The sequence below is a fragment of the Bidens hawaiensis genome, unplaced genomic scaffold (genome assembly GCF_021521415.1).
Source record: "Bidens hawaiensis isolate Kalapana, Puna unplaced genomic scaffold, B.hawaiensis_p1.1 tig00000566_1, whole genome shotgun sequence".
Taxonomy (NCBI): domain Eukaryota; kingdom Viridiplantae; phylum Streptophyta; class Magnoliopsida; order Asterales; family Asteraceae; genus Bidens; species Bidens hawaiensis.
The window spans coordinates 1,175,135-1,196,489 of record NW_027491035.1 but is presented as its reverse complement, the minus strand read 5'-3'; positions in this window follow the sequence as shown (position 1 = coordinate 1,196,489).

Here is a 21,355-nt window from a genome sequence, read left to right as displayed (position 1 = left end):
GTGGTAACATGCATGGACTTATAGTGACTTGCATGTATTTGATAGTGTGTAATTCGTATTTGGATCCGGGTTTGGGTTTTGCATGTTTAAAATTGGTTTTATACATATCATATTAACAAGATTTAAAACTTTTATATCCGCTGCGTTTTTGGTAAAATAGGGATTTTATCACTTTGATAATCTTGTTAAAACCCAACAACGGTATCAGAGCCGCTTATACGAATGCATGCTTCATTAGACCCAAAATTTTTCGGGTTTATGGTGGGTTTCACCATTTTGCCGAAACTTTTTGGGGTTTTGGTTACCCCAAGGTTTTTCAAGATTATACTTTACATGCATGTGGTAATCTTGAAAAACCAAGTCATTTGGATGATTGTTTAGTTTGTTTGGACAAAACCCGAAACTTTCGGTTTGCTTAAGCTTTGGCCGAAAGTTTTGAGGCAAAAAGGGGAACCATTTTGGTCTTGTATTATTGCATATTTGGATGTGTAATAGATGTTCATAACCTAGCCATGGCCTTGTGTTTGGTTGAATGATTATGTTGGTTGTTTGTTCATTCGATTTGGTTGTAATATTTATTTGGGTTTGTAATCTATTTATTCATTCATATGGCTTGTAATAATAAGTAGATTAGATGTATTTCTTTTACTAGAAAAATATATTAGGATATATTTTGTAAAAGAAGATGCATGGATGGAAGCCCAAATAAAATGATGAAGACCACAACACCGGGAGTAAACACTTGGAGCATATGAATGCGGAATCAAGTGGGAGTTCACCGACACAAGTGCATATTCTTTTGGGTCCCTTAGGAGAGACTTTTTGACACACTTGTCTTCGGTCAACAAGTGTGGTCAACATTAAGAGGCTATGGTTATGAACTTGTGGTTGTGTATATTTTATGCTTGCATGGTTGATTTACTTATTATTTGCAATATGGTTTGCTTAACAACTTAAAATCAACTAGCATAAAATTGGTTCCTTAGAAATCTTTAGGTAATAAAAATTGGTTTTATTAATAGCTAATGATTTCATAATAAAATGGGTTTTATTAAAAGGAATTTTGAAAATGGGTTTTTCAACTAAGTACCATACATTTGAATGCATGCAAATGAAAGGTACAATAAATAGTTTTCCAATCTAAAATTTAGAAAACTAAAATCCCTTTTAAAAACAAGTTAAACACCATCCTTTTATATGACACTTAGTCACTTGTAGACTTGATAGTGGGTTAGGATCACCTAAGCACTTTTAAGAAAACTTGTGATCTTAAGGTGATTTTACAAGTACTTTTGGCATTAGGATCACCTAACCACTTGTATGAGTAAACTCACACGTGTGTATAAGTAGGACGACTTGATTTGAAACCATGACTATAGGATCACCTTAACATGGCGTTCAAAGGTGTTGATGGGATTTAACATACCAACTAAACATATGATGTTTAACCGATCCCATAAAACTAGAAGTTGCAAAGGGTTGCAATTGTCAAACGTTGACTACCTTGTTAATTCGAATAGTAGGATAAAGGTCACCTAACTACTATTTGAATGAAACGTTGGGTTCTAGATTTTAATCAATAATTGTCTTGGAGATATTTAAAGGGTATTAAAGATTAAAATTTTATTAATATTGAAAATACTAATTTGAACTTTGTTAAAATTCTTTTAGATGGCCGCAAACAACGCACCGGACGCAAATATCCCACACGTGCATAATCTATCACTAGATCCATTCTGGATAAGGATCGTCTAAACTTTAACTACTTCATGGATTGGTATCGAAACTTGAGAATTGTTCTCAAGCAAGAAAAGAAATCTTATATTTTAGATGATCCTATTCCCGATGAACCGGATGTCAATAACTTGGATGCCTATGCGGATTTGTTAAAATACACCGAGGATTCGGTGCAAGTTTCTTGCCTCATGTTGGGAACAATGATTCCCGAGATCCAAAAGGATATCGAGAATCATGGGGCGTATCACATGATAACCCAACTTAAGGAAATGTTCCTTACTCAAGCTCGGGTTGAGCGATTCGAAACGGTTCGAGCGCTTCATGCATGTCATATGGAAGAAACCCAATCTGTTTCATCTTATGTACTTAAGATGAAGAGCCACATTGATCGGCTTGAACGGCTTAACTGTCCCGTCTCAAAAGAGTTAGCCACGGATTTAATCTTAAATGGCTTAACTAAAAGGTTTGAGACATTCATCATGAACTACAACATGAATGGATGGGACAAAAGCATTGGTGAGCTTCACGCAATGCTTAAGACAGCCGAGGCAGGCATGGGTAAAAAGGTTTTACCCGTTCTTGCGATCAATGAGGGTGGCTCAAAGAAAAGGCATCACCCGGAACCAAAAGCAAAGGTTGCCGTTGGTAAGGGGAAAGTCAAGAAGGGGTTCAAGGGAAAGGCAAAGGCGGAGCCAAAGCCAAAGAAGCTAAAGGTTAGCGCTGAGGATCCGTGCTTTGGTTGTGGTGAGATAGGTCATTGGATGAGAAACTGTCCGACCTATCTCAAGGAGTTGAAAGCTAAGAGGGATGCGGGGCAAACCTCAGGTACAACTTTCATGATTCACATTGATCTTAATATTATTTCTTCTAACACATGGGTATTGGATACCGGATGTGGAACTCACATATGCAATTCATTGTAGGGGTTCAAAAGAAGAAATGAGGTGAAGAAAGGAGATATAAGTCTCTTTATTGGCAATGGAGCAAAGGTTGACGTCCAAGCCCGAGGAGATTATGTTTTAATGCTTCCAAATGGTTTGGAAATTGTTTTGAAAAACATTTTATATTCCCCTAGTTTGACTAGGAATATTATCTCTGTTTTTGTATTAAGAAAATCTGGTTATGACTTTAAGTTTGTTGATAATGGTATTTATGTTTTCATGGATAATGTCTTTTATTTTAAAGCGATGCCGTTTTATGGCATTTATGAATTAACTCATGATGACTCATACATTGATTACTCGTTGTACCAAGCTAACACCAAAAGACTCAAAATGGATTTGAGTAATACTTTTCTTTGGAATTGTCGTCTTGGTCACATAAACAAGAATCGTATTCATACACTTCGAAAGAATGGTCTTTTGAAATCAAATGTTGATTCATTTGATGAATGTGAATCTTGTTTATTGGGAAAGATGACCAAAGAACCCTTTAATGGAACAAATGAAAGGGCGAAAGACTTATTAGGTATCATACATTCGGATGTATGTGGACCTTTTAGGACAATGACAAGAAATGGTGAAAGATACTTCATTACCTTTACCGACGATTATAGTCGTTATGGGTATGTGTTCTTGTTAAGACACAAAAATGAGGCCTTTGAAATGTTCAAAGTCTTCCAAAATGAAGTACAAAATCAACTCAACAAAACATTCAAAGTACTACGTTCCGATAGAGGAGGTGAATACCTCAATGATGCGTTTCTAGAACTTCTTAGGAGTTGTGGGATTGTCTCACAACTTACTCCACCTGGAACACCACAACATAATGGTGTGTCCGAAAGGAGGAATCGAACTTTATTGGACATGGTTCGATCCATGATGGCTAGAAGCTCATTACCTCTATCATTTTGGGGTTTCACTTTGATCTCTGCTGCCCTTATTTTAAATATGGCACCAACCAAGAAAGTGGATAGGACACCTTTTGAAATATGGCATGGAATGGCTCCAAAATTTTCATATTTAAAGGTATGGGGTTGTGAGGCTTATGTTAAGATCTACACCCCTGACAAACTTGAATGTCGATCCACTAAGTGTATATTTGTAGGATATCCCACGGATTTGATGGGATATTATTTCTACAATCCAAGTGAGCATAAAGTGTTTATAGCTCGAAAGGCTAAGTTCTTGGAAAGAAGGTTCCTTATGGAGGGAACTGATAGAACTGTAGAACTCGAAGAGGATCGAGAACTACAAGCCGATACACGTTTGGTTGACACTAGCAATCAACAAGAGGTTGTTGAGGATGATCAAATGGTTGATCAAAACATACAAAACATTCGCAAATCTGGTAGAGTTAGCACCCCACCTGAGAGATATGGATTTTTCATGGATGGATGCGACGTGGTAGATTCGGATGAACCCACCATATATCGAGATGCAATGTCGCAATCTGATTGTGACAAATGGCTAGAAGCCATGAATGTTGAGATGCAATCCATGCATGACAATCAAGTATGGGACTTGGTTGCTCCACCTCTAAATTCCAAGCTGGTTGGAAGTAAGTGGGTTTTCAAGAAGAAAACTGATATGCATGGAAACTTGGATACTAATAAAGCTATACTTGTAGCAAAGGGTTTCACTCAAACTCAAGGGGTTGATTATGATGAAACTTTCTCGCCCGTGGCGATGCTAAAGTCTATAAGGGTATTTTTTGCCATAGCCGCATATTATGACTATGAGATATGGCATATGGATGTCAAAACTGCTTTTCTAAATGTGCATCTTAATGAAGATGTTTATATGGTTCAGCCTGAAGGTTTTGTCGATCCAAAACATCCTAACAAAGTATGCAAGTTGAAGAAATCAATCTATGGATTGAAACAAGCATCCAGAAGTTGGAATCACCGTTTTGATGATGAAGTTAAGAAATTTGGATTCATCAAAAATGCTGATGAAGCTTGTGTGTATAAGAAAGCTAGTGGGAGCATCATAACCTTTCTGGTATTATATGTCGATGACATATTACTGTTTGGAAATGACATTCCAACCTTGGAAGGTGTGAAAGCCTGGCTTGGAAGTTGTTTTTCTATAAAGGATCTTGGTGAAGCTGCCTATATTCTGGGAATAAGGATCTATAAGGATAGATCAAGGCGGCTGATAGGTTTGAATCAAAGTGCATACATTGACAAGATCTTGAAAAGGTTCAAGATGGAAAACTCTAAGAAAGGTTTGGTACCTATTCAAAGAGGAACGATGTTGAGTGCTTCTCAATGTCCAAGCTCAAAGGATGAGCAAGACAAAATGAATGGTATCCCATATGCATCTGCTATAGGATCCATCATGTATGCCATGATTTGCACTAGACCGGATGTGTCATGCGCCTTGAGCATGACAAGTCGATACCAACAAAATCCGGGAACTAGCAATTGGATGGCTGTTAAGAGCATATTGAAATACCTTAGAAGGACTAAGGATATGTTTCTAATATATGGCTCTGGTGAGGAGTAACTCGTTGTAAAGGGTTACACTGATGCGAGTTTCCAAACTGATCGAGATGATTCTCGATCACAATCGGGATACGTTTTCGTTCTCAATGGTGGTGCTGTCTCATGGAGGAGTGCAAAACAAGACGTGGTAGCTTTATCCACCACTGAATCTGAATACATCGCCGCCTCCCTGGCAGTTCAAGAAGCTGCATGGATTAGAAAGTTCATTGCCGATCTAGCAGTGGTTCGTACCATTCAGGACCCTCTAGAGATCTTTTGTGACAACGAGGGTGCGATTGCTCAAATCAAGGAACCCCGCGCACATCAAAAGACTAGGCACATTGAGCGGAGATTCAACTACATAAGGGATGAAGTTGAAAAGGGAAAGATATGTATTCGCAAAGTTCACACTAATCAAAACATTGCGGACCCACTCACGAAAATCCTTGAAAGGCCGAAGCATGAGAGTCATACTTGCGCCTTAGGACTTCGATATTCTAGTGATTGGATTTGATCAAAATTTGTATTTGGATATTGGAACAATTTTATTTTAACTCAATCATATGGTTTTGATTATGGTCATGTTCTTGAGTTATGTTCCATTTTAGTATGTTTAAATCCGTGAATAATTTGAATTATTCTAAACGTCCGTAGTCGTTCATATTTGTGGGAACAAATGTGAAAGTAAGACTATTATGAACTTGGATTGGTAGATATTCATGAGGTATGAATATAGCAAAGGGTTGCTGCCAAGGTTCATAGATATTTATGGGATAAATATTGGACTGACCCGCTCTCAATTTTACTGCATGGAATCCTTGGGATTTGTGATCATAAGTAAATTTGAGTAAAGGCGAACTTCATAGTATCCTCCGTCATGAGATACATATTGGGTCTTGATATTCATCGACTATTATGCTTTGACTTAGTTCTTCGCTGCTCTGAAATATGTCAGTACATAAGGCTAAGCTCAAGTATAGTACAAGGTGATAGTGAGAGACGTATGTAGTCAATATGGGATTTGTCCCTCTTATTCGTTGAGAGTTAAATGTCTAAGGCCTGACAAGTTAAATCAACAGAGAATGATCACTCTGTGTCTCTGGATTTAACATGACATTTGTGGAAAAAGGATAAATGATAGTTTCACCTAAATCATTTTCAAGTATGGGACTTGAAAGGGATGATGTTATTCAATGGCACTTTGTCATACGTATTAGGGGTAGTAAACCGTAGTTAGGCGGTATTTGCTACTTGCATCAATCTTCTATGTATCTTGTGCAAGTGAGAGATTGTTGGACTCGGTCTGCCCAAGAGACATATTAAATTGATGTGCCTAGTACGTTATGATCCAAGTAGGGTCATACCCAATAACAAGCTAGACAAACACCGATAATATTCGTTCATATATGATGTGATCGTAGCAAATGAATATTAACACTTGAGTTATTTGGAAAGGGGTTTCTAAATAAAATGTACTTGTGTAATAAACAAATCATATGGATGATTTATATTTTATGAAAGAACATTACATAGTGTTATTTAAGTTGGTTAAATAACAATATGTGAATAATAATAACCAAGCATGTCTCTTAACATATAATAGGTTTTATAAGTTATAAGTTATAAACTTATAAAAGTATATACGTATGGATATATATATATATATATATATGTTTAAAGTTTTATAAAAAAAAAGATAATAACTCTTTCAAATGTAATATTATTATATGTTTGAGTGGAGTCATGCAAGGTGAGTGGAGACATGCAATGGTTATTATTGGTGGAGAGAAAGATGCCTTTGAATAAAACCATGTCTTTCTCTTTCATTCTTTTATAACACACATAATTTCCAAGTAAACTTTTCTCTCTTCCTCTCTTGGGTATTTTCATCCAACATAAGAAAAGAAGAAGAAAATTTCAAGTGCAAATCCTAGCTAGAAGTGGTGTGTTATTGAAGCTTGGGGTATGCTAGCTTGAGGAGCTTCCATATTCAAGTTCTTACCTTTCAATCATCATCTCTTTCACCCGGTTTTGTCATATTGAAAGGTAGTAGTAACATGCATGGACTTATAGTGACATGCATGTATTTGATAGTGTGTAATTCGTATTTGGATCCGGGTTTGGGTTTTGCATGTTTAAAATTGGTTTTATACATATCATATTAACAAGATTTAAAACTTTTATATCCGCTGCGTTTTTGGTAAAATAGGGATTTTATCACTTTGAAATCTTGTTAAAACCCAACAAAGATGAGGTTGAAAACTGCTGAGTTTGACAAGATTGACACAATTAAAAGTGCATTACCGAGTTCTTACTCGACTTTCTTGATGGTTCTAAAAGAGAATAATTATTTCAACAATGAAGATTTCACATCATCAGAATTTATGCAAAAGATCGAAGCACGAGAATACGATCTTAAATGTCAAAAGTCTTCAAATGATAGTCAAGATCCTGCATTGTATGGTGGAACTATGACATTAAGTTCAACAAGTTCTCCTATCAATGCATTTCTAACACAAAATGCATGTGATAATGCAACAACTATCTGTAGTGAGCCACGTGATTGCTTTTACACAGCTGGAAATACTGGATCATCTGGTATTTCTGGTTCATCTGGAGGATCTGGTAATTCGTCACCTTCAAATCAATTCTCATCACAACCAAATGTAAACATGAGGGAGGCCGAACAAAATTTTGCTTTCCTATCTGCCTTCATGCTTCATATGAGAATTTGGTTAGTAGTAGAATTGCCACAAGCGATTTGACTGATGAAGATTATGATCAAATTGATCTTGATGATTTGGAACTGATAGACTTGAAGTGGAATATGGCTATGATAGTCAGAAAAGTGAAAAAGTATTTGCGGAGAACGAGTAAAGATCTTCCATATTTGAACAAGAAATTGGGGTTTAATAAATTAAAGGTCAAGTGTTACAACTGTCAAGAGTTTGGGCATTTTGCGAAAGAATGTGATAAGCCAAAGAAAGAATACACTGGTCCCAGAAAGCAAAATCAGAATACCTATGGTAAAAGTGGAAGTGATGCGGGAAAATCTTCTGGAATGCAACCGTCGTCTTCTGGAGCCCAAGCAATGTTATCTAACTTAGATGAGAATGACTGGTCACAAAGGTTGTTGCGCAATAACAATCTAGCAAATTTGGCAATGTTTGGATTGACTGAGAATTTTCAAGATGCAAGTGAAAGCGAACTATCTTCTGATGCTGATACTGAGTCTTATTCAGATGATTCAAGTGAAAATCTTCCAACCACTTTCACATGTATGGCTAAAATCAGTGATTCAACCACGTCAACTTACATGGCTAAGCAGAATGAGGTCAGTACTTCAACTTCTAAACATAATGTTAATATTGCATGTGCCGATTGTGAAATCAACAAGCCTAAGATAGATTCCTTAAAACTTCAAAATGATAATATGCTAAAAGAGATTGGTTCTTTAAAGGACAGTTATAGGCAATCCTTAACCTCTCAAATGAATAAAAGACAGAAAATTTAGGCTTTAACGATAAGTAATCATGATCTTAAGGCTGAGTTATCAGTTAAAATGACTATCAATGATCAAAAGTTTCAAGAATTTTTGAAACATATATCAAAGATAATCGAGCTTGAAAATGAGGTTCTTGAGTTAAAGAACAAATTGGGCAAATTCAGAAACTCTTCCTTTTTGCTAAACGAAATAATTGAAGTATCTTGTAAGCAAAAAAATTCAAAGAAAGGAATAGGTTTTGTTGAAATTCCACCACCTTTTCAAAGTGATTATAAACCAAATCCTTTTGCTAGAAAAGCAGAGGATGTGATTGTTAAAGAATCTGTGATTTCTGAAAAAGGAAAACCAGTTAAACCTGAAACTGTTAAAGTCCAAACTACAACTCAGAAACCTCATGTTCAAAGTAAGAAAGTCTTTGTTGAAAATGTTGACAAAGTCATCATTGAGGATGTGTTCGAACCTGAAATCATACACAAGAACAAGAACATTCTAAGTTTTAATCACATACTTTGTGAACCTCATGAATTTGAGGAGGTTGTGTATGGTTCGCACACAACTCAGGTGAAACAAGATAATCATGTTAAGATTAAACCAGTGAGAGCTAAGAAACCAGAAAAACCCAAAATTTCTGATGAGGATTTGTTGCGTTTCATAAATCCAAATGTTTCCAATCCATCTACTGGTCGTGTGTTTAAATTAAAGGGGATAGACACGATGTTCACTAAGAAAGACATTCCAATAAGTATCATTAAACCGGAACTGATTGAGAGTGTTTTTCACAACTAAACCTCCAAGATTCAAGATCTTGAACGTCCGTATGCTCAAGCTAAAACATCAGTTTCATCTGACCCTTTGACTAAAGCTATGGAAGTTCTAAAACATGCTAAGAAAGTTCACTTTGTAAAGTCAACTGGAACCGATGCTTTGAAAAGTTTCTCAAATTGTTCTAACTTAGAGTTTTATTTGAAAAAGAAATCTGAGTTATCTAATGATTTAGCTAAGAGTTTTACCAAGAACGTGAGTCATCATCATCCTTCTGTATCATATGTTACTGCTAAATCTCAACACAATCATGTGGACATGTGAATCTGTTTCCTTTGCGGTCGGCTTCAAAAGCTTGGTTTCACCAAGGGTTTGCTAGTAAGCAAATTGTGCTAGTCAATGAAGAACAATCTTGCTAGACATAGTGAACCCTGCTCGGATATACACTAAAGAAGATTTCATGAAGATAACTCTGCCCGATAGGCAAAATATCATGCTCGGCGAAGTAAAACCCTGCTCGGATGTCCAAGTGTGCTCGGTTCCATACTTAGCGATTTTTGAGGAGGTTGAGAAGATTCCAATCTTCCTTATACTTCTTTTAGGTCAAATATTTGACTCAACACAACAATCAACAGAGAAACCAATTCCAATATCATAATCAGAATCAAGGACACCAATAGAGACCATTTAATAAGAACAACTTCCAGCAGCAGAATATTGAAAGGATCTGATAGTCCGGTTAGTTTTGAAAGGATCTAATAAGACATTGTTGGTTTGTAGGAATTCTCAATCCAACAATGTCCCTCAGATCCTCTCGGTGCAAATAAGTCAAGTCTTTGTTAGTTTTGATGATTCCCAAAATGAGTCCATCTGAATTTCGTAGAACATAGTGGCCTTCATTCTCCTTGTATTCAACCATTGTACTCTGGCCATTTTATGAACCTCATAATTGGGACGAGTCATTCTTCGTCCAACGCTGATGCATGTGTTCATTTTTGACAAAGGATTCTTGTTTCTGACTCTTGATGCAAATTCATATTCAACATTTCTGATGTTCCTTATCCTTGTAGCTCTTCTTGTCTTTTCATAGTTGGTTAAATTCCACTTCTTCTTTTGATTAAGAAGTGGGAACCCCTTCTCAGCTTCACTTCTGAGATACTTTGAGAGCTCATTCTGCTGTCTTCCGTCCAATTTCCTGTTATCATGATAGTCATACAAATTACGTTTGGCCATCTTCTCCAATTTCTCCCTTGTATACTCCGCAAAATCATTTCTGAATATAATCTCTCTCATCTGTCTGTTCTGCATAATTACTTTCAATGATTGACAGATTAAGTCATAGTACAGAGTCATTGGTAGATCCACATCAGATTGTGGTAATGTTTCTCTTTGTGCTCCTGCTCTGCTTGACTCTCCTTTGCTTGTTGAGGCATGTAATCTTGAAATAGAGGGCCTTGTTGGGATTGATTTAATTGGTTTTGAAGGCCCTGTGACTCCAAAAGTCTTTCTATACATTGCTACAATCCTCTCAGCAGGCAAATTGATTAGCTCGGTCAAATTTTCATTACCCTCTCTAAACAACCTTGCAATCATCTCTCTAATTCCTTCATCATGTAGTTGTCCAGCCGATACAAACCTACCTCCAACAAAACTCCTTGGATTTACACCCTCCAACAGTACTCTTTCCCATTCAGCCTTTTGTATAAAGAAGAGTTCTTTGAGTTGTGCTCTACCCAAGTTGTCAAATACTTTCTGATTCACCTCTTCATTTTCCCATGGATCTGTGGGTTCATCCACTGGTTCATCTTTGATTTCCCTAGGGATTGAGGTATCATGAGCAGTTGACCCCTTTGATTTTTCTTTTTCATTTTGAGCCTTTAATTTCTCCATTAGAGTCATGATATTTCTTTTCTTTACTGGGGGTTCTTGTTGTTCTTCCTTTGATGGTATAGTGGAAGGCTCATGTTGCACTCTTTTCAATTGATATTTCTTTAGAAGCTTGTTGTAGTGTGACTCAACAGCAGCCTTTGATAAGCTATTTACCATCTCTGGTGCCATCCCCTTATCCAGTAAGTATCCACACTCAAAAACAGCCTTTCATTATTAATTGTGTTAACATAATTGAAAATCAATTGAATAAAAGGGTTAAGGTGATGAGAAGTGACAATGGTACTGAGTTCAATAATGGAGTGATTGAGGAATTTTGAAACAATAAAGGAATAGTTCAACAATTCTCTGCTCCAATAACTCCTGAACAAAATGGTGTTGTTGAGAGAAGAAATAGAACACTTATTGAAGCAGCAAGAACCATGCTTACTGATGCAAATCTACCTGTCACATTTTAGGCAGAAGCAATTAACACAGTATGCTATGTTCAGAACAAGGTACTGATAAATAAAAGTCACAACAAGACACCATATGAAATTTTCTATAACAAAAAAACCTTACATTAAGTTTTTCAAAGCATTTGGATGCAAATGTTTTCTGGAGTATACAAAGGATTACTTGAACAAGTTTCGAGCTAAGTCCTTAGACTGTTTCTTTGTAGGCTATTCTACACATTCAAAGGCCTATAGAGTGTATGTGAAAAATCATTTGGTTGTAATTGAATCCTCAGATGTAGTTTTCAATGAAAACCAATTCAACACAGTTGATGGTGCATCATGGTTATTTGATTTAGAAAAGTTGATAAAGTCTTTCAAGATCTATCCTGAAGACTATGATGAAATCTTTCAGAAAAGCAATGTGACTGAAGAGTCAAAACAAAAGGCATTGGATTTGGAAAAGCTGTAGAAAAATATTGCAAGAAAAGAAAAGGAATACACATTCATAAAGAACTCCTCTATGACAGATGTTGATCAAGCTTAAGATGACAATCAAGTGAACAATGAAAGTCCAGTACAAGATCAAGCAAATGATGTTCAAGACAATCAAGAAATGCAAAATGATCAAGTACAAGATGAGGAGGATTCAAGTAATCAAACAGAAGAAGCAATTGCTACAAGTGCAAGATTTCAAGACTTATTAGAAGAACTGAGATTATGAAACAATGGTGTATCCACCTCAGGACAGATCAATAAGGAGACACCATCAGTTGATGATTCTTCACCTGATTTGAGCATTGAAGATCCAGAACTCAATTAATCAAATCTTGACACAACTGTGTCTACTGATATGATTATTCCAACTCCCTATGTTGAAAAGAATCATCCAGCTGAACACATCATTGGCAATATACATGAAAGGGTCACAAGAAGTCACTTTGAAACTGCAAATATTTGCTTGTACTCCTGCTTTCTATCCCAAATAGAATGAAAGAATATTGTTCAAGCTCTTAGGGATAACAGTTGGGTGCAAGCAATGCAGGAAGAGTTGGCTCAATTTAAGGACCTACAAGTTTGGGAACTTGTAGATAGGCCAAGAAACAGACATGCAATTGGCACAAAATGGGTGTTAAGAAACAAAGGGGATGAAAGGGGTATTGTGATAAAGAACAAGGCTAGACTTGTAGCATTGGGATGCCTTTAGGAAGAAGGAATTGACTTTGAGGAGGTCTTTGCACCTGTTGCAAGACTAGAAGCAATAAGGATCTTCTTAGCCTATGCTGCCTCAAAGAATATCAGGGTATTCCACTTTGATGTCAAATCTGCCTTCCTAAATGGAAAGATAGAAGAATAGGTATGTGTTTCTCAACCACCAGGTTTTGTGGATCCTATCTATCCTAAAAGGGTGTATAAACTGAACAAAGCCTTGTATGGATTGCATCAGGCTCCTAGAGCATGGTATGATGAACTATCAAATCACCTACTTGAAAATGGTTTTCAATGGGGAGCCATTAACAAGACCCTCTTTTACAAGAAGAAAGGAAGAGATTTGCTCTTGTTGCAAGTCTATGTGGATGACATTATATTTGGGTCAACCAATGAAAGATGTGTATGAAGTTTAAAGAGGTGATGAAATCCAAGTATATCATGAGTTCAATGGGAGAAATGAACTTCTTCCTTAGCTTACAAGTTCAGCAAAAGGCTGATGGGATTTTCATTTACCAGTCTAAGTGTGTACACGACATACTTGACACGTTCAAGTGCAATGATTTGAAGACTGCTTCAACTCCTATGGATTCGAAAGAAAAGATGGTAGATGATGAAAAGGGGGAGCCAGTGGATGAGCATGAATATAGGCCATATATCATGTTTGTAGTTTGTGTTTGTGCTAGATTTCAGTCAAGCCCCAAGGTATCCCACATGAATACTGTGAAGAGGATCTTCAAATATTTGAAGGGAAGACCTGACATGGGAATTTGGTATCCAAAGAACCAGTCTTTTGATCAGACAACCTACACAGACAGTGACTATGATGGATGCAACATAAGCAGGAAGTCAACTTCAGGGGGATGTTATTAGGATAGGCTAGACTTTAAATTTTTGGGTGACAGATTGGTGTCATGGAAATGCAAGAAGCAGACAACTATCCCAATCTCAACTGTAATAGCTGAATACATTGTTGCATCTGCCTGCTGTGCACAAGTACTCTAGATTGAAAATAAGATGCTGGATTATGGTTTGAACTTTCTAAACACCCCTATTTACATTGATAATACTACTGCATCTTTTATTGTTAAGAATCCTGTGCAACATTCCAAGACAAAGCACATTGAAATCCGATATCACTTCATAAGAGATTATAGTGAATAAAGGCTTAATTAAAGTAAAAAGGGTTGATACAAGTGAGAATTTGGCTGACCTATTCACAAAACCATTTGATAGAACCAGGTTCAACTTTCTTCTGAAAGCCCTGGGAATGATCAACTCTAATTAAGTCTGATTTTTGATGTGTGCTTGACTGTGCAAACTGAATATCTTTTCAAAGTTTTGATTGAATGTTGATTGTGTGCATGTGATTGAATATGATATTTCATGTCAACTGATATATGCTTTATCTGATTATGTGTGCAAAATGCTTATCAGCTGATGTATGTATGTTATGTCATAATAAGTGCTCTTGATTTGAACTACTTGATTGTGTAAGCTTATCTGACATCCTTGATTAATTGCTTGATTATGTGTGTTATTTGATCATATGATGTTATTAGGATAGGCTAGACTTTGAATGTTAAGTATTGTCTGCTTGTCTAAATGATGTTGTGTATGATTAAGATTTGAATATGTTACAACTGGTTGTGTCAAAATGAGTTTTTATGTCTAAATTAAATGATAAAATGAATTTTCCAACGAATTTTGCATAATCACATTATTTTCATTAAAACACGAGCAAGTTTTTTATGGTGAAGAGATATGATAAGACTATTCAGTTCAAGATTTAAAGAAGCTTAAAAGAAGGTTTTTAAAAGAAAAGTCTCAAAAGAATTACTTTTGCTAAAAATTATGTCATTTGCCCAAGTCTGAAGAGCATATACTTGTATATGTTTGGTCCTATCATCTACTTGTAGAATTGAAAGGATAGCCATTAATCCAAAGACTGAAAGCATTTGGGGCAAGTGTAATTTATTTTTTCATTTATAACTATGCCATTGACTCTAAGCCTAAGGGACATATACTTTTGTGTGTTTGGTCCTGCAGACTATTTGTAGACTGTCAGGATAGCCATTTACCTGGAAGCTAAGAGTAATTGGGGTGATTGAACCTGTTAATATGGGAAATGATAGTACGTTGACTACTTAGCCAATCATATATAGGCTTAAAGGACACTTAGTATAGTCATTAACATGTATGGTTGTTTTCCCATGATGTGTAAAATCTAAGGTGATATAAACATAAAGAAACTGCTAAGATTTATGTGGAGTTACATTGTTGTCTATGCATGTTTCAAGATAAATCTTTCCAAATGATAGGCAGAAAAGTGAATATCCAGTCATACACGAGCCTGTTGGTATTTGGTCCCCAAAATGAAATATCTTATTGAATGACAAAGAACAAAAGTGAACAAGTTATTTTAAATTTTTAATTAACCTAAAGTTGATAAATGTTCACAAGCTTTTAAGAAAGACAAAAACATGAGTGTTAATAACAGAACTACAAGGGTGGAGGCAATAATATAAGTCCTTTAACATCCTGAATGAAAGGCATGTTATTTAAACTGTAATTCCAACGTTCAACCTCAAAAAAATTTTCAAATTTGAATAGAAATATCAAATAAATAAGTTCTGTCATTAAAAAGTTTTTAAACCAAAACCTCGGGGTCAAAGACAAATGGGGGGTGATCTGGAGAAAGCCTAATAAGCCTTGAGAATAGATATGGAGCATTAAAAAAAACAATATGTGTTATCCATTGAATATTATGCATATTAATTTAATATTAATCATATCACCAAGGAAATGAAATTCATGTTAAGTCTAGACCTGCTGTTGACCTATCTATGTTTTCATAATAATGCTCAGAGTGGGCTTGGGCTATAGGTGTTTGGTACTATATATATAAGGGTGATAAGGGTCTTCGATCATTAACGAAGTTTATGGTGTGTGTAGGCTACGAGATTATCATTCATATCATCTTGTAATCGTTTTAAGCACCTGACATTAATATAACGTGCGTTTTGAAGTCCTTCATGTCTTGATTTGTGTTTATTTGTGTTTGTCTTAAATCAATTTGTTGTTAGTTTATGCCTAACAACGAGTTTATTGATATTGCATTGAAAGATCCTTGATTTGGGACTTACAACTGGTATAAGAGGCTATAGACCTATTCTAGGCTCGGTGTTGGTGATATCAAGGATTCAAGATAGAGTTTTGTTAGATATTCATTGGGTAATCTTCTTGAAATCAAGATCTCTGGCATTTGTGTGTTCTTCGTGTTCATCGGGTTTGTTTGAATTATTTCTAGGATATAGTTGATTTGATCTCTGAATTTAATTCAATTCCTTGAATTCTCAGGATTTGATTTGTTTACCAAAACATATCAGATCAATCATCGTTCTCGGGAAATAATCTGTGTTCTCGTCAATAATTGATCGTTCTCGGGCAATAATCTCTGTTCTCGGCTTTAAGTGATCGTTCTTGGGCTATAATTTGTGTTCTCGGCAATAAGTGATCATTCTTGGGCAATAATCAGGGTTCTCGGCTTAGATCAAGAGTTCTCGGATTCAGATTGATGTTTTCTGCTCTAGTGTTATCAAGTCTAGGATTCTCGAAATCAATCTTGTGTTCTCGGGTTTTTCATTTTGGTTTTGGGCCTATTTATAATGGAGCATTGGACTGTTATTTGGACTTTAGATTGAAATGGACCAGTTGAGTAACACATCATCAAATGCTGCATTGCATCAAGAGTTAGAATTTGGCAAGTGAAAGCGAACTATCTTCTGATGCTGATACTGAATTATTTCTAGGATATAGTTGATTTGATCTCTGAATTTAATTCAATTCCTTGAATTCTCGGGATTTGATTTGTTTACCAAAACATATCAGATCAATCATCGTTCTCGGGAAATAATCTGTGTTCTCGTCAATAATTGATCGTTCTCGGGCAATAATCTGTGTTCTCGGCTTTAAGTGATCGTTCTTGGGCTATAATTTGGGTTCTCGGCAATAAGTGATCATTCTTGGGCAATAATCAGGGTTCTCGGCTTAGATCAAGAGTTCTCGGATTCAGATTGATGTTTTCTACTCTAGTGTTATCAAGTCTAGGATTCTCGAAATCAATCTTGTGTTCTCGGGTTTTTCATTTTGGTTTTGGGCCTATTTATAATGGAGGATTGGACTGTTATTTGGACTTTAGATTGAAATGGACTAGTTGAGTAACACATCATCAAATGCTGCATTGCATCAAGAGTTAGAATTTGGCAAGTGAAAGCGAACTATCTTCTGATGCATCTTGAAAATTATCGGTCCTCTCAATAGGATATATCACTCACTATAATTGTCGTAACCCACACAATAAAGTGTTGACAAGAAGGTTAATGACCTACTATATAAGGTAAGAACAATAGTATGTTAACGGCGGAATCACTAACACACTAAATGTTGCACAATAAATGCTAAGGTAACACACACAAACTTTAACTCAAAAGATTTCCCTTTATAGAAAGATTCATAAAAATGCAAATCGATTAGGGTTTATGTAAGGAATGTTTGTCCGTACAAATTAGCCGTCACACTCGAAGTCATGAATATTTCAGGTTGTATCGTGTGTCCGTTGTGTGTTAGGAGGTGTGCCCTGGATCATTCTATTTATAGGCATGCTTCATGACAGCTGTCATTCCTTCTAGAAACCTTAAAAGATTGTTACATAATCAGAAAATCATATTACAAAAGATTCTAAGTGTAAAACAAGTCTTCGAGTAAGCTTTGCAGGTTTTGTCTTATTCCAATAGACCTGGTAACCAAAGTGTGCTCGGGAAAAGTTCACCGAGTAGACTTTCCTTAGAATATTTTCCATAGAAAATATTTACCAAGCAGAATTCAATCTTCTTGAGCATATCAATCCTTGCTCGATATGATTTTACGAGCAAACTTGTTCTTCAGAAATCCCTTCAACTCTTTGTTATTGAATAACTATTAAGCAACCAAAGTGTGCTGGTAACACTGTTGACTTGTGCTAGTAGCACTGTTGGTTGCTTGGAGCTGAACCTTGCTAGAGAAAGTCCTTAGTATCATTCTTGATCAATTTTCTTCAAGCATGCTCGGAGCACTGTTTATTAAATAAACCTTTCTTGAACATCCACAGAACTTGGTATCATCTTGGTTTTTCCAAAGGTTTGCTAGGAAGCAAATTGTGCTCGACATGAAGAACAACCTTGCTAAACAAAGTGAACCCTACTCGGATTGATACTTAAGATGACTTCAAGAAGATGACCTTGCTCGGAGAGCAAAATACCTTGCTAGGATAAGTCAAGTCATGCTCGGAAGCCTAAGTGTGCTCGATGTCCATACTTAGCCTTTATCAAGGAGGTTGAGAAGATTCCAGTCTTCTTTTAAGCATTTTCTCACCTCAACAATCTCCTCCTAGATTGGAACACCTCAGCTGTAACAAAACACTTCGATGGTTACATACACTTAGTAAAAAATACACATCAAATCAAAGTCAATCTACATAACATAATCAAAATATTACAAAGTGGGATTTCTGTCCAGTGGACAATACAAAGCAATGCCTAAGCTAAAAACATAGTCTTTATCTTCTGGAGGTTGAGGTTGCTTGCCTTCTTCCCAACTTCACAGCTCCTGCTCTTTCCTTGAATATAAATAGTTGATGTTGATAAGGATGATTGACAGGTAGTGTCCAGTTCATTATATCACGCAAATCATCATCATGAAGGAAAGTCAGTTATTCATCTTGTCTAATAATGCCCAAGGCAAGTCCATCAGAATTTCTGAGAATGTAGGATTCTTCTTGTTCGTGATAATCAATTCGAGCAATCCTACCATTTCTCTGGACGTTATGGTTCGGCCTTGTTATTTTCCTCCTCATACTTATGCAGACTGTCATATTTGCCAGAGGGTCTTTGTTCTTTACCCTAGTGATGTAGTCAAATTCAGCCAGTTTTATATCACTTAATCTTTTGCCTCTTCTGGTCTTCTCATACTCAGACAATCTCCACTTCTTCTTTGTATTCAACAATGGGAATCCCCTACTGGCTTCATTTTTGAGATGTTTAGACAACTCATTCTGCTGCCTACCTGCAAACATGTGGCTATAATGATAATCATACAAATCCAAGTTTGCCATCTCCTCCAGGTGTTCCCTTTTGAACTCAGCAAAATCATCTTTAAAAATTATTTCCCTTAGCTCTCCACTTTTCATCACTACCTTTAAGGTTTGAGACACCGAGACATAGAAGAGCTTCTTGGGTAGGTCCACATCAGTTGGTGGCCTATTTTGTCTTTGTTGAGCCGCTCTGGTTGTAGGAATTTGTGTTCTTGAGGCTGAGGGCCTAGAAGGAACTGCCTTTTTGGGTTTTGTGGCTCTCAACTCCCCAAATTTCTTCATATACATTGAGATCACCATCTCAACAGGCATAGCCATCAGATCCAGAAAGTTTTCACCCCTTTTCTTGCTAGCCTTTCATTTATATACAAGATTCTTTCATCACCAAGCTGACTAGCGGGTACAAACCTCACTCCACTTGGTCCAGCTTCAAAGTTACTGGGATTCCTCTGTTCAGCTTCAAGTTTTTCCCATTCATCTTTCTTTTTCATAAAACAATTGCTTTAGTTGAGCTTTCCCCAATACATCAAACACTTTCTCATCCATTCCTTTGCTCAGAATTAAACCTGTTAGGGTTTTGACCTTTTCTTCATCATCCCATGGATCTAGATGTCAGCTGGTTCAGGCTTTACTTCCACAATAACAAGGACTTTGGCAGTTTTTGAAGCTTGAGATCTCTCTTGATCATCTTTTCAAGCTCAGAAAGGTAAAAAGTCAATCTTTCATTTCTGCTCATACCTTGAATTTCATTTAATCTCCCCTAGCAATCATCAATCTATCAAGTAGATTCAGTTGTTCATCCTCCCATCTCTTTTTCTTTTCAGCCTTATTCTTTTCAGCCAGTGTCACAAGTCTTGGTCTTTTAGCAGCTTTAAATGGTTCGTCTGTCATAGTTAATATCCTGAAATGGGATTCAACTTCTTTTTTGATAGGCTATCCACCAACTCCAATGCCATACCTCTGTCAATTAGGTATTTGCATTTCCCTCCATACCTCTCCATTAGTTCATCAAGCCTTTCTTTACGTCTGGTTTCCCTTACCATTCTTTCCTTTTCCTCCTTTTCTATTCTTTCCATATTTAGGTTATAATGTTCTTCTTAAGCATCAAAGCTCATCGTACTCAAGTCCTTATCAGACAGTCCATGCAATCTCAAATAGTTCCTATATTTTAAGGAGTCTCTATTTTTCTTCTCCATCCTCTTCTTGATTTCATATGCCTCCTTATCAACTAATCTTACAACTCCTCATTAGATAAAGGAGCCAGATTTTCAAACTTGTATCCATGCTTCATCAGACTTATAACCAATGGATTATTTCTTCTTGCATTATCCAAAATTTGTTGTACGTTCTCCCTATGTTCGTCAGTTATTTCAATTTATAGTTTTAGCCTTTTCAGCTTCAGCATTAGCATTATCATCATCAGCATTGTCATCACTTTCAGTGTCATCATCTTTTTCAGTTGAATCATCTAAAGCATCAATTCTTGGGTCATTAAAGTCTGGTTCAACTTCTAGCATAACAACTTGAATAGGAGCAGCCATCACAGGGTTTTCATGTTCCTTTGGGCTTTCAACAGTGTACTCAGGTTCATCAGACCTTTTAGCCCTTTTCTTTCATTTATCTTCTTCCTCATCAGTCTTTTCATCACCTTTTCTTTTTCTTGTATAGATCTTTCCAAATTTCTTTTTGGGCTCATCATCTAGCTCCACTCATCAGGAGGTTTATTTTAAATATCGTCTTCAACCTGTTTAACCCATTTCTTTGATGAAATCTTTGTCAAAGATTTTCCAGCCTCATCACACACCATTTGGGTATCAACATTTTCGGTATGAGGTTGGTTGATTTTTCTCAATACAATTGCTAATGTGTTATCCACTTCTTCAACTTATTTCATTTTAATCCGTACCTCAATTACCTCATGTTCAACTTCAACTTCTTGATTTAGAGTTTGTGCAATGTGAGCTTGTTCACTCAAGGTTTCCTGCTCACCAAACTCTTCAACAGTCATGAATTGGGCAATTCTTTCCCTTTGTTGTGTTTCGAGTATAATATCAGCTTCATTTCTTCATCATCCACAACCTTCTTGGAATTTTCATCATGTATTTCTTCTTCAGTTAAAACTAATTCCTCAGTAGTTGCACACTCATCTACAAAAACATTTTTCAAAGTTTTAGTTCCAATAACATCAGTAGTTATGGCTTCAGTTGTAAGGATATTATCTGTTCACACATTATCAATATTCATTTCAACATTTGCCTGTTTCT